Below are 13,987 nucleotides of genomic sequence, written 5' to 3' on the forward strand. Positions count from 1 at the left end.
CAATTCCCTGGTACTGTGTCTGTAAATTGCAAATGAGCTGCATGTATCACACAGCATCGGCAAGCTTCATAAAATTAAAATCCACTAATATGGGTTTTGCAATTTGAAATCAAGCAAATTATCATGCAAACATGCAAAACTGAAAACAAACAAATTGTAGGGAATTTATCAGATTAGTCACTTAGGTAAAAAAAAAAAAACAAAAAAAAACGATTAGAATGTATTCAGAAAACATGAGTATTTTTTCAAAGTGGCAAATTTACTCAATATGGATTTATCTTAAACAAATTTGTTATATAAAGTGACTATATTTACAGCCATTTACTAAAATATCACATTGTTTACAACTGCAATCCATAAAACATACAGAATATAAGGTGGATATATGTAGTGAGGGTTGTTTATGAGAAAAGCACTTCTTATTACTCTGCTGTGATGTCAAATATTTTAAATGCAGAACATCATTGAGTGTCATAAATCTTAGGCAGCAGCATAAAAGGCAGCTCATGTTCATGTTAGTGCCGGAAAAAAGTCACTAGCATAATCACTGCAGTAGTCTGAGCTAGTTTGCTGCATATGCTATTAGGAAATGTCTGAATGAGTAATATAGACTCTCTTCAAAGGTTGGGGTTATCTGTGTAAATACAACCATCATAAATCCAAATTTAATGTGGAAAAGAGAGCAGTAAAGGAGTTAGGTGTCTCACAGCACTCTCCAAAATTAGATTTTGAAACTAGTATCAACAGAAACAAGCTGTAGAATGACGTGCTATTGCAATTATGTTGTATTTTGACCAATGCATGCTGGAAGAACTCATAAACTGTCCTCAGTTTTGATATAAAAGAACCTAAAAAGTACATTCCACAGGACAAAAATATATCATGTTTATACAAATGTTTAGAAATGTAAAAAAACAGAGAACTTAAAGAAAAATGCAAGTGGTGCCTTTAACCACAACAATACCAAACATTTCTATATGTGGATCTACATTCTATGTAAGGTCCATTCTGTTTCTGACTCTAAAAACATCATCCATATTTCTCATCCTAATGTGTAAACGAGTTGTTAAATGCATTGCTTTAAGTGGCAAAGGAAGCAACGGAATGAAACACTCTGGAATATGAGTACCGTAAGGCTCATATGATGTTAAGCCTCTGCAGAACAGGCAAAGCTCAGTAGGGACAGAGATTTATCTCATGAGCTTTCACCTTGAGCACATTAGATTTAATTGGAAACTCCTGTTCTCACCTCCGTTCCAGCTTTTAACTTCCCCACTGAACCCAGTTTAACCCTATGACCCACAGGGCCGAGGCGAGGAAACGCGACACTGAAGCAGAGAGGACACGCTTTCGCAGTAATGACTCTGAATGAATTATGGTCAGTTTCTCAGGTCTTTCACAACTGCCTGAGCTGCAGGGTTCGGTCTCACTACTGTTTACTGCAGCTCTGCGACGACCTCAGGCCACCGGAGCCACAGCCTCATACTTATATGAATAAGTCAGGCCTGTGGCGCAACAGAAAGCTCTCGGTTTTCATTTCAATTACTCCTGCTAGTGATAAAACATAGATTGAGCCATGACATTGGCTGCTTTGCTAATCAGTGGCAATAAATGTGTCCAATTAATTATGCAGACTGGCTTTACTCCGAGACAGAGTCTACATTAAAGTAATTATTATTCTCAATTTTATTTTTCCCGTGTATGCGTTGCAAAACAACTTAATTGAAATTATGATGATAGTACTGAATGACTAAATTAGTTCTTCCACTGCACAACACAGATGGATGATTTTATTTAACTAAGCTAAAAACTATGATTAATTAATGTTATAAAAACACAAAGACAAGAACCTAAGAAAATTGAGTATTGAATTTTTATCACATTACCACCTCAAACAGTTTATTTTATTAGGAAAATATGTGATAGAATAAAAAATGCTGAAAATGCTGAAAGTAAAGCCACCTTTACTTTCAGCAAGTAGAACTGCAAATATTTATCTTTACTTCTTAACACCTGTTCATGTCTAGACATGAACAATTTTGCCCATTCTTCCTAGAGCAAAACAAAAATTCCTTAAGATTAGTTAGATAAGATGGAGACTGTCTGTACTTTAAGTAGACCATTCTAAAAAAGTAAATAAGCTTTGATTTTACTATTCCATAGTAAATGGTTGATCAGTTTTGGACCACACTTTTGCTGTAGGCAGTACATGATTTGAGATAAACCTCAATTAATATGTCTTTGATAGCAAATGCTTTCTTCCTTCCTCTCTACTATAAGGAACATATTTAGTTGTTGACTAAGAGTTGTTTTGTTGACAAATTCTCCACCTGAGCTGTACATCTCTGTGGCTCCCCCAGAGTTAAAAAGGGCCTTTTGGTTGCTTCTGTCATTGATGTTTTCCTTGCATTAGTCAAAGATCAATCAGTTAGGATGGACAGCTATGTCTATGTCTTAGCAGGGTCGGAGTTGTACCACGATCTTTCCATTTTCGGAAGGTGGAATGAACATAAACTGCAAAGCTTAGAATATTGTTTTAAAATGTAAATATTTTAAAAAATTTTCCAGATTTATCTCATGTGTTCCTAAGACTTGATGACATTGTTCACTAATGTATTATAATAGCCTCTCCACACTATGAAGTATCTTACTTTAATTTCAGTGGCCAGCATAGACACAACAGCCTCAGGCCACTGTGCTTTTTATACTGTAATATACACAGTTTCACCATCAGATTAGGCGAACTGTCACAAATTTTTATAACCTCGAAAAATTCTGCGGTATCAGCAAGAAAGTTTTCATTTATTGTGCATGCCTCACGTGTCCCACTGCTTGAGTCAACTCAACTGCAACACAGATTTCACAGCAACGACTTCAGCTTTTCTTTGTCTCACTTTGCGGACGCTTCCCTCACCTTCACATGCTACATTCTTGAAATTGAACGTGATTGCATGACATAGTTTTTGAATATTTTAGCTGACATTTATTTGACCACTTGGGGCACTCAGAGTATTAATATGTCCTTAGTTGATCTTTAAGTATGAAAAAGAAAAGAATGATGCTGATGAAAGTGAAATACGATGTAATAATGCATCAGAATTCAGTGATTTCCAAAACCACAATTTATATTCACTAAAGTAATGCACATAATTGGAGACTCATATTTATCAGAGCCTAATATTCCACCAAATTCACATAATTTCCTTTTCTATGGACCCAAGTAACATGTGCTTCAACATTCCAGCATACACAGGAAACAGCATAATATCAACACCACAATCTTTTGAATCTACACAAAGATGTTAAGATATAATTTAAAAAATGTGTATTTTATACTAATTAAGGGGTTCTGTTTGTCTCCCCTAATTTTTTGGGGGTGTCATAGAAAAAGAAAGTTGAACCCAAATGCCTGCTGGACCTTTCTTATTTTTGTCCATATATAGCTGAAAACCATGCATTATTTTGCTTTCATTTCATAATTTCCATTTTGGTTCTTAACTATAAGTTAATAAGTAAATAAGATGAAGACACATGGATGCTTCTGTGAGGGACTGTACTCTACAGTTGCAGTTTACAATAATCTACACATACACATATTTATATAGATGTACACATGTATAGTAAATAAACATATATACATTACTTGCAAACTGAGTATGCATGTATCCAGCTCTGCTATCCCAAACAAAAAGAATTTGATGATATGAATGTACCTGGGATATTCTTTCTATATGTTGGGCTACAGAGCCGTACATAAAACAGAAAACAGTTGCAAACAATTTAAATCAATTTGCAACCTAAGCAAAAAAAAATATATATATATAGAAAAGTGTGGATTGAGTTTACTCATAATTTTCCTCATGAAACACGATGTAGTGTTTCATGTCCAACACACTCCAGGTTAGGAAATTCCTCCTCAACATCCAGATTTTTAGTGAGCTCAGTAAGTGGAACGTGTTTGCCTGTTTTACAGCCATGCTGTGTCAGCAAATGGGTCACATAAAAAGAGGCAGAAAAACTCACAGGAAACACAAACGCAAGTAACTTAATGAATATTAAGAGAACTGAATCGCTGCCAAGCAAACGACAGCCTAATAAACCCTAAAAGAAATGCTCAGCAATTATAGCATGGGCTGGAAAACATTTCAAATCTGGAATTATTTATTGCATTTCAGGAATTTAACTGCAACAGTAATGATTATACACAACACAGTTTGCATGAAAACCCAAATCTCTCAAAAAGATAAAAGGTTTATGCTGATGATACACTTCATGCTCACTGGTTTTCATTGCCGATGAGTGAATTTAAAAACACTTCAGAGCTTCAGAGAGTTTTTTTAGACTGAAATGCCAAAATGAAAAAACAACAACAACAAAAATTTCAGGGACAAACCGATGTGCAATGAAACATCTTTTTGTTCTTTATTGAAAATGAGTCCTTTGGGAAATAACTGATCAGCTTTTTTATCTCTGCTGGCTGAAAAGTCACTAATCTGACAGGTGCAGGGTCTTAAATTACTCACGCTGATGCTTAATACTACTATGTGGCATTTGTACAGGAATGCTTCTGGAAAATGGATTTAGTTGCTGATTAGTTTCTTAGCTGCAGAAACCTAAACGTCTGTTACTGGCAGCTACTGTTTATTTTGGGATCTTAAGAATCAGCATCTCTAATCAACAGATTGCTTCTGGCTTGGTGTTTAAGCTCTCATAAAGTTGGACTGTATTACTGGTTTAACTGGGACAGTTACCTAAATTTCCAATACCTAAGTATTATTAAAAGTTTTTTAGATTTTTATTTATTTAATTTGCTAACTTTCCTGCTGTATTTTTCGGTTTGTTACTGTTTATTTCCTAACAAACCACTGAGACCTTCAGAAAACAGTTGGATTTGTAGTGAGATAAAAGTACACACAATTCGGTGATTTTAAAGGCAATCAATTACTGTAGATTTTATTTATGGGCATGAGATTAAAAGGGAATCGAATGTATACGTACACGACACACTTTTCAGCTTTGTACAAAAACATTACAATTATTTTCCTTCTACTTCACATTTAAGACCTGCTTGGCCTGTCACAAACTCAGTAAAATAAATTGAGCTTTGGTTATAATTTGAAAATGTCCCAAGAAATCTGAATATATTTGCAAGGCACTTTCTATCATTACCTCATCAATGATCGCCTGTTTGCAGAGCTGCACAGCAGCAGAAATTTCATATACAGACGAGCGCGGGTGTGCTACTGGCTGCCAGCCTGGCCTTGTTCAAGCACCTGCTCCTGTACACACTGACACTCACTCAGAGCCCACAGAGACGCCGACCGGCTCCCTTCCCCTGACGTGAAATTCTGCCTTTGACATCTCTGATATAGGTGTCCTTTGAGCCCTGAAGCAGTTTGCGGCAGCAACATGAGATGCTGACAGCAAACTCCAGAAATGTCATTCTGGAGTTTTTACGTATGAATCGCTGCACAATGAAGCCTGAATTGAAAAACAGTTTGGGAGAGTTAGTTTTCACTTGTTTTTTTTTTTTTTTTTTTTTACCTTTTGACTTGGCTTTTACTCTAAATTCTGCTTGGTATTCAGCTAGGTTTCAAATTGTTGTTTTACCACCTGAACTTTAAAAACGTCAAGTTTTACAAAGAAGGTTTTAATTTTCTCTGGTTTTCCACACTTGGTTGAAATTATATATACACGTTATAGATGTAATTTTATAGCCATTATATAGCCATTATAGCCATTATAATTTTATAATGGCTGGTTAAAAGTTGAAATGTACAGAGATATCACATACTTCTTGTACTTATTGAAAAGATTCTAACTTATGCCTGACTGGACATTTCCCCTTCTGCTCTTATGGGGATTGCTAGAAGCATGATGCGACCATCAAGAAAATTGGTGGTCGTAACAAATAATATTAAACTTGTTTGTTGTGATCATTTTTTGGTGTGATGATGTTGATTTTGGAACCGGGGTTTCTTAGAAAGACAGCCTTCTCAGTCTACATTTATATGACTCTGAACCCATACAATCACTGAATAGATGCTTAGAACAGATAAATGTCTGGATGTGCCAAAACTTTCTCCAGCTGAACAGAAACAAAACGGAAGTTATTATCATTGGACCTAAAGAGGAGCGAACGAGAATCAATGCACAGCTTCAGTTATTACAACTAAAAACCAGCGATCAGGCCCGAAACCTGGGAGTAGTGATGGACTCTGACCTGAACCTTCAGAGCCACATTAAGACAGTCACAAAGTCGGCCTTCTATCATCTGAAGAACATCTTCAGGATTAGAGGATTTATGTCTCAGCACGATCTAGAGAAACTCATCCATGCGTTTATCTTTAGCCGCATTGATTACTGCAACAGCGTCTTCACAGATCTGACTAATAAATCAATCAAACAGCTGCAGCTGATCCAGAACGCTGCCGCTCGTGTTCTCACTAAAACCAGGAAGATAGAGCACATAACACCGGTTTTAAAGTCCCTACACTGGCTCCCTGTAGCTCAAAGAATAGACTTTAAAATACTGTTGTTAGTTTAAAAATCACTGAACGGTTTAGCACCACAATACCTTAAAGATCTGTTATTGCTGTACCAACCGTCTAGACCCCTCAGATCTTCTGGTTCTGGTCTGCTCTGCATCCCCAGAACCAGAACCAAACGAGGAGAAGCAGCATTCAGTTTCTACGCACCACAGATTTGGAACAAACTTCCAGAAAACTGTAAAACAGCTGAAACACTGGGTGCCTTTAAATCTTAAATTAAAACCCACCTGTTTAGAGTTGCTTATGGCTAAGTTTTAATGCCTTAGGTTTGAAAATCCTTGTAAGGTTTGAGAATCCTTGTATGATGTCGCAATTTTGATGTCTTTAATGTTTTTACCTTTTCAATCTTTTTCTTTAGAGGTTTGAGAATCCTTGTTAAACAGCGTTTAACTAAAACTCTTTTTAAAATCTCCAATGTGTTTCTCTTTATTTATTTTTTTTAAATTATCTTATTCACTGTTTCTTTTTTAAAATCTCTTTCTCTTCCTCACTGTTTATTCAATGTCACATGCTGTTTTTATTTTAATTATGTAAAGCACTTTGAAATGCCTTGCTGCTGAAATGTGCTATACAAATAAAATTTGATTGATTGATTGATTGATTGATTGATTGATTGATTGATTGATTGATTGATTGATTGATTGATTGATTGATTGATTGATTGATTGATTGATTGATTGATTGATTGATTGATTGATTGATTGATGAAATTACTGGTGTTCCAGCATCTTTCAGTTTATGGAAGGCTTGAGTTTGTTGGTTATACTCACAAAGTTTGTTTTTTTTTTCATTGGAGGGTGACACTCTGGATTAGATGATAAAAGCATCAATCCAAAAAGTTATGCAAGAGTGGTCAAATATCCACCAAAAAAAATTAACAAGTGTGATTTTTCTGCAGCTTGCTAAGAGAAAATATTTATAGGTTTATGAGACTGTATGCATAAACTTGAATGCCTATTTTGGAACTTGTGTTTTAAAAGAAAAAAAAAGCTGATCACTCAATTCTTTATTTGAAAAAAAATATACAGTGTATTGTCATCCTACACTAAATAAGAAATGTTCAAACAAATAATTAAAAGTCCAAGATTATAATTATTATTTCTGTTTTTATTTTAATTATGTAAAGCACTTTGAAATGCCTTGCTGCTGAAATGTGCTATACAAATAAAATTTGATTGATTGATTGATTGATAATGTCAGTTATGATGTTGATAAGGATATACAAAACTCTAAAAGGAGCTTTGTCAAATTGTGAAACAAAACCTGAGTTAAGTCAGTGAAAGATATTATTTAACAATAAAATCCATCACCAAGAGCATTGAAAACTGAAGCTAAAGCCATTTCCTCTGCATCAATTTATGAGACAAAAGTCTGCTGACAATAACAACAGCATGTGAAATATTCAACGAGATTCAATATTCAGTGGAAACAAAATGGGACAGAGGCACGATTAATCGCATCGCTTCCTTTAGAGTACTTCTGTGCATTGAGTCAAAATGTTTGCATGAGTGACCACGTCCTAAATTGTTCCAACTAATCTGATCTCTTAATTGGTGATAAAATATTGCACCGATAACTCATAGAATCGGAGTTACATAAAAGTGGGGCAAATAAGTTGTGGGACTTCAGCACAGATATTTTAGTACTTTGTCCTTGAAATGATTAGCTTTAACGATAGGAAATGGTAAAAAGTTTTCAGCCTCACCTATAGTAATGTTTTAAAAGTAATTTTTTTCTTGACCAAAAGTGAGACCCCCAAACAAGCAGAAGTCCAGGCTATGAAATGTTACTTATCAACACACACATAGAGCTAATCAGAGTAAAGAACCTGCATACCTAAAGACTACCTGTGCATTATCGTAAGCAGAGAACACAGATTTCCACTCCCAGCAGTAATTTCTTTAAAAAGAAAGATTTTACAACATGTAAGTTAAACATTCATTCTCTTATCAATGTACGTAAATCTGTTAAAGACTCCTGTTCATTTACAAATACATCAACATAATCAGTGAGTGCCTTTAATGATAATACTTTTAGCGAGATGTGGCAACGGACAACATATTGCTGAACAACTGAGCAGATTATTGAATATGAGCTTCATTAATCCAAACCATGTCTAAATGAAAACAGTGGTGGTGTTGGCATTGGTGGTGGCTGATGACATTTGGCTTAAGTTTGAGATGACTTTCCAAGTAAGCAGGACAAATATGACCTCCACTAGGTATTTAAAACTCAAGGATGATTTGAGGTGAAATGGGAGAGAATGGGTTTGAGGATTTCATGTGTAGAAACTGAGAAGTTAAGAGCTGTTATACTGAGGCGTGAGTTATCAATGGAAACAGTTCATAGTCTCAGCTGATTTTAAAAAAAAGTATGTAAATAAAATGTTTTAATTTGCTAACTTTGATATAAAAATGAGTTATTTTAATTCTTGGAATGTATTTATTGCTGAAGATACAAATGCAAAGAACATCCACAAGAACTATCTAATTAACCTTGGAGCTGGAAATTATTATTTTAATCTTTCAATCGTGAGTGACTCAGCAAAAATGCAAGAAAGGGAAATTATTTTGAATAATACTATTAAAAATGGTTGTTTCCAGTCTCATGTTTCCAGTAAAATCCATTTATCAGAATAAAGGGTACAACATTTTGCAGTGAGTTACAGTCAAGTAATACATTAGATATGTATTACAATTAGTTTTAAATTCTTATCTCCTGAAAATGTGGACTTGGGGTTTTTATGAGCTTAAACCATAATATCTATTATTTTTTTATCTTTCTTTTTTATAGATACGTGCTCTTTTTCTCCCTAAATCACTAAAATCTAAAACAGAAATCAAATCAGAAGGATATGTGAGCGTGTCCTAGGATTAGTGAAACATTTTGAAGAATGAAAGAAATGAATTATTAAAAAATAAAGTTATATTAACTATTAAATAGATTAATTTTAAATGAATTTCTCAGGTATGTGAGTGGTTTTCTTTGAGTAGTCAGGTTTTCTCCTACGTTACATAGACATGCAGGTACGTTTGACTTAAGTGAGGGAAAGGATCATTTTGTGTCCCTGTGTTGCCCCATAATGAATTGGATGCATGTCTAACTTTTAGGGACGGATGATAAACTCTATTACTTGATCTATGCAAACATGGACAATTTTAAACTGATTAACAAATGTAATAATTCATTATTAGCTCAATGTCAGTTTAATACCCTGGATCAAATAATGGGACACCCAAAAAGTTTATCCTGACCGCATGACAAGGCCATGAGCACCGAAAGTTAAATAAATTGCATAAGAGCACAGGCCATATATAAGCTGTGTACCACTAAAATAAAAATATTAAGAAACACAACAAACATAAGGAAGGGTATGATGCACTTTCGCCCAAAGATAGATGTTCTGTCTCCTGTCGTTAGCCAGAAGAACAACATAACATGAAGTTCCTCTACGACTTGGAAATATTGAAACAAATAGCAAAGTTAGTTGCAGCTTCTACTGCAAAGGATCTGGATAGAGTAGTCAAGAATCATGAATTTTGTGCTGACATCCAACCTCTAACAGGAAAATCCCCCAAAACCAGGTGCCAGGGTGACTAAAAGATGGTAGGACAGTTCCAACATCTGATGCGTGGACAGTTTTTGCCCACAGAGTCGTATGTTACTATGACCAAGTTTTTTCTGATGCATGGCTGCTAGTTTGTTGCATGCATCAAATAAGAATGGTTAATCAGGATGTTCAAGCTCATCCCCGCATGGATGAGCTTGAACAGAATATAGCAGGAACTGCAGATCACCAAGAAGGATTGTTTAAATTACAGATGAAAAGAGAAGTTGGGGTCATTATTTTGTTAATTTGTTCAGAATGTGGAGACTATCGCGAATTGACTCATGATTGAATCGAACTTTGAAATGCCTAAAGATTCAAAACCCTCCAAAGTTGAACTTTTCCTCTTACCGGCTGACTTCAGCTTTCTGACACCCTTAGCAAGATTAAACAGCTACAGAAAAGTGATGGATTTGATGCAGTCCTGATTGTTTAATGAGCGACAAATTTGTTCCATAATTTATGTATGACATCTATAGTTATTCTAAGAAGCAGATTATTGGAGAAGACAAAGAACTGTACAGATTCATCACTTTGTTCAGTTCATTACTGTGAAGACATTAATGCCCTGAAGGGTCTTCCTAATATTGTCCAAAACTAAATCTAATAAAACAAACACTATTTTTCACAACTTCAGGAATGTAATCGCTGATATTAACTTGTAACAGTTAAAATGCACATAGATGGTGGCCATTGCTCCACCAGGGATATTTATTATTTCCAAAACCTCTTCAGCTCTAAGATGCAATGGTTAGAAAAAAAAAAGAGAGAGAATATGAGTGGTAAAGCCCGAGCTCCAATTTAAATTCTGTGGTTGGATCTAAAACGAGCTGTGAATAAACAAATCAAACCTCATGAAACTGAAATGTTGCTTAGATTGGGCCGTAACTCTCCACTAGGAAGTAAGAGATTGATGAGGTAATACAGCGGAGGATTACTTCAGGTGACAGCCGCAAAAAGTGCTTCTTCAAATTGATTACGTTTGGTGCGTACTGTGTCACAGAGTACTCTTGTGTTCTGGCACATTTTTGTCAAATTAATAATGACAATCTCTAATACCTCATGACTTTTTGTTCATTCTCAACTGTACAACACAAAACTGAGAAGTAATCCCACTTCCTTCGGCAAGTGAATGCATCAAAAACCAGCACGTTCTTTTAATGGAGTTGATGGACTAAAGAAAACTGGAAATCAGCATCAGTCAGTAAAAGCCTGGTCACTGCATCTCTTTTACATAGTGCAAACCTCTTTACTACAGCACTTAAGCCCTGTATTATTATTCTGAGAATCACATCATCAAAGCAATGTGATGAACTGCACATATAAAATCTGACATGCCTATGATTAATAAACCCAGGAGCTCTTAAACATTCTGTCGAGAGTTATGCGATGTTTTGCTGCCACTGCCATTATTTACATTAATGGTATCAGTCATTAACCCTGGGCTTGGTGGAAACATGGAAATACTACATAAGAGGGTCTTGTAATATCAATGGTATTCTTTTAAAAACTCAGCCAAGAGCAACAGGTTGAAAGCTTATAAAAGATGTTGAAGTAGTCCAGTTTGCACACAAAAAATATATACTACTAGATCATGAAGCACACTGCATTTCTACTGTGTGGCTCAAGCATAGAAAGTCCTCTATGTTAACATCAGAACTCATGCACTTAACCACCAATATGAGAGTATATTCAGCCATTAGTCATTAATTTCATATCATAATACCAGAAGGTCTGAAGGCTTTTCAAGCAATAGGTTAAATGCATCAAAACAAGAACATGCCACAGCTATCGTTCCCCCTAACAACCTTTCATAAATGTGCAATGGAAATCTGGAGGACAAGCAAGTAAAATTCAACAAGAAAACAGCTCAAGTTGGAGCCTGAAGAAAAGCTACTAAAGCAAAAAAAAAAAAAGGAACAAGGCCAAACAACTGCAGCTAAGTCAGTGATTCACACTCTGGAAGAACAGTCAGAAGCAAAGCTGTCTGGATACTGCTGAGACTCTGATGCCATCCATGGAGATGATGGAAAGAACACCAGCACCAGCTACTATCCAAACAAAAGCTAATAAACATTAGGTAGTCTCTTATGATTAAAAAGTAAACTTTGCAGCAAGCAGAAGAGGAGCAGACTGAATACAGATAAGACTCCATGAGAACGTAATCCATAACACATGACAAAAAAACACCACCATGAGCTACGACTTTAGTCCAAAACTATTCATGTATTCATATACTTCTTTTCTTTTCTTTTTTTTTTTACATTAACATTGTATTATTCTCTTTTTGGAGATGCCTCTTCCATATCCTATTAGAATAAATCTAGATGCACAAGGAATTTGTCGAATTTTGGCTTGAACTGTTAAAATTAATGAAAAATAATGACAAAAATTCTAAATATGCAAACTTTGCTTGCTCCTATTTTTTATTTTTTTTACAGGGATGGTAACTATAAAAAAGAAAAACAGATTGCCAACAAAAAAGATTTTTTGTAACAGATGTCATATGTCTTTCTAAAAAGCCCCAAAAAAGCAAGATGCTGCATCTACATTTTTATTGTCCCAATAACCATGTGTAACTTTAAAGGTAATTCAGTTTACAAATTCGTAACACTTAACTGTAAAGATTGAAATTGTTGGATCCTACTAATATAATTTACTCTCCAACATCTTTTTGAGTTAACATTGACTCAGGGCCTGCCTTTTATGTTCCTGTTATAACATTTGCACGTCTGTCACAAAGCTGCAGGTGCTGTTATTTTAGGTGAAGATATGATCTGTCAGGTCTCATTTGGAAAATGTAGCACACACTGGTGATCATGGAGGTGAGGTGAGATTATGTTCTCCTCTGACTTTTATTCATAGCGTGACAACTCAAGAGTTCTTTCATTCTCCTATGTTTTGTTGTGTGCAAAGAGAAAGAAAGAGTCATAATTATTACTCTTTGCAGTCTCCAGGAGAAAAGGTTCCCATGTCACAATGTAAATATTTTCTCATTTGGCATCCAGTAGAAAGCGATGGTGAAACTCTGCTACATAAAAGTATTTTAGCTCATTTTTTTCAACAAGTGACACTGTTAGTTGCACAGCTTTTCTTTTTTTTTTCTTCTTGTAGACAGAAAGCAGGGTTCATAAATGCTTTATCTCATTCTTTCTCTGCTGTATCACCTGTTTTGGTGAGCTTTTAATGGCCCAGCACTGCCTCTGAGTGCTTTTCATAATTCAGACAGGATCATCACAAATAACAGGCGACATTGTTGAGGCAGCGAACTTATTTCATATTCAGCATCGCACATTTGCCTTATTCATTACTGAAACTGTGTAATGATTCCTATACCATAGAAACAAAAAAAAATATCTAAGTTTAGTGCATCGCTGCAATCCTGAATACTCAAGGAGAGGTTGCCATGGAAACAGAGTTACATTGGCCAGAAATGAGAGCGACGAAGGATTCAGACTTTCACTGTACATCAATTTTTAACTATAGATTGTTTCTACATCAGCATTTCCACCAACTTTCACACGACTGCAGCTGCTCTGAAGTTCAGATGTTTTGTTTTTTTTTTGGGAGAAAAGACATGAGAGCACATACATCTATGACAATAAAGACCTATTATTTAAAAATATGTGCTAATTACACTATTCACATTCCTGGAGATTTTCTCCAAGGGTCATTCAAAACAGGTTGAAACCCTTGTCTCTTACTTTTTTCAGGCCCATGAATCATTAAATCTGAATTAAATCACCAATTCCACAATTACAGATTTCATGATATTCTAAACCAAAGGTGTATTTAAATATCACTTTAATCATTGATATTAAATTAAGTT

The 13,987-nt window shown here is 35.2% G+C and overlaps 1 protein-coding gene across 1 annotated transcript in view; it reads right to left on the reverse strand.

Annotated features, from left to right (window-relative positions):
* The window catches only part of kcnj3a (potassium inwardly rectifying channel subfamily J member 3a), a 42,381-nt gene that overhangs the window by 20,797 nt on the left and 7,597 nt on the right, over positions 1-13,987 (reverse strand). The gene's annotated exons all lie outside the window — the stretch shown is intronic.

The sequence above is a fragment of the Poecilia reticulata genome, chromosome 2 (assembly GCF_904066995.2).
Source record: "Poecilia reticulata chromosome 2, P_reticulata-male-v2, whole genome shotgun sequence".
Classification (NCBI taxonomy): Eukaryota; Metazoa; Chordata; class Actinopteri; order Cyprinodontiformes; family Poeciliidae; genus Poecilia; species Poecilia reticulata.